The sequence below is a fragment of the Chenopodium album genome, chromosome 15, assembly GCF_948465745.1.
Source record: "Chenopodium album chromosome 15, dcCheAlbu1.1, whole genome shotgun sequence".
NCBI classification, from domain to species: domain Eukaryota; kingdom Viridiplantae; phylum Streptophyta; class Magnoliopsida; order Caryophyllales; family Amaranthaceae; genus Chenopodium; species Chenopodium album.
Window position 1 is genome coordinate 7,870,817 of NC_137848.1, and position 1,031 is coordinate 7,871,847.

The following is a 1,031-nucleotide window of genomic DNA, read 5'->3' on the forward strand; positions in this document are numbered from 1 at the left end:
GTACACGTCATACAGATCACTTCCATCCGGCAAAGCCAGCACAGGTGTTGTGGTTAACGTTTCTTTCAGGATCTTAAACGCCTCCTCACACTCTGGAGTCCATAAGAATTTATGCTCCTTTTTCATCAAACTTGTCATGGGCTTCGCGATCCTCGAAAAATCCTTCACAAACCTTCTGTAATAGCCTGCTAAACCCAAAAAACTCCTTACATCTGACACATTCTTTGGGGTTGGCCAATCACTCACAGCTCGAATCTTGCTTGGGTCCACTGAAACTCCGTCCTTGGAAATCACATGGCCCAAAAATGCTACTTCCTCCAACCGAAACTCACACTTAGACAACTTGGCATACAACTGATGTTCCCTTAAACATAATAACACTTGTCTCAAATGCTCCTTATGCTCTTCTTCATCCTTTGAATAGACCAAAATATCATCAATAAACACTACCACAAACTTGTCCAAGTATGGCCTGAAAATCCTATGCATCAAATCCATGAACACTGCAGGTGCATTGGTCAAACCAAATGGCATAACTATGAACTCATAGTGACCATAACGGGTCCTGAAAGCACTCTTTGCAATATCTTGCTCCGCAATTCTCAACTGGTGATAACCCGATCTCAAATCTATCTTTGAAAATACTCCTGCTCCTTTCAACTGGTCAAACAAATCATCGATCCTTGGTAATGGATACTTATTCTTCAATGTCACCTTGTTCAACTCTCGATAATCTATACACAACCTCATACTCCCATCTTTCTTCTTCACAAACAATACTGGAGCTCCCTAGGGTGATGAACTAGGCCTAATATAACCTTTCTCCAATAAATCATCCAACTGGGTCTTTAATCCCTCAACTCAGCTGGAGCCATCCTATATGGAGCCTTAGAGATAGGTCCAGTTCCAGGCACTAGGTCAATAGTGAACTCAACATCCCTTACTGGCGGCATACCCGGAATCTCGTCTGGAAACACATCTGGAAACTCTTCTACAACAGGAATACCCTCTTCACCTTTCTTTTCCTCACT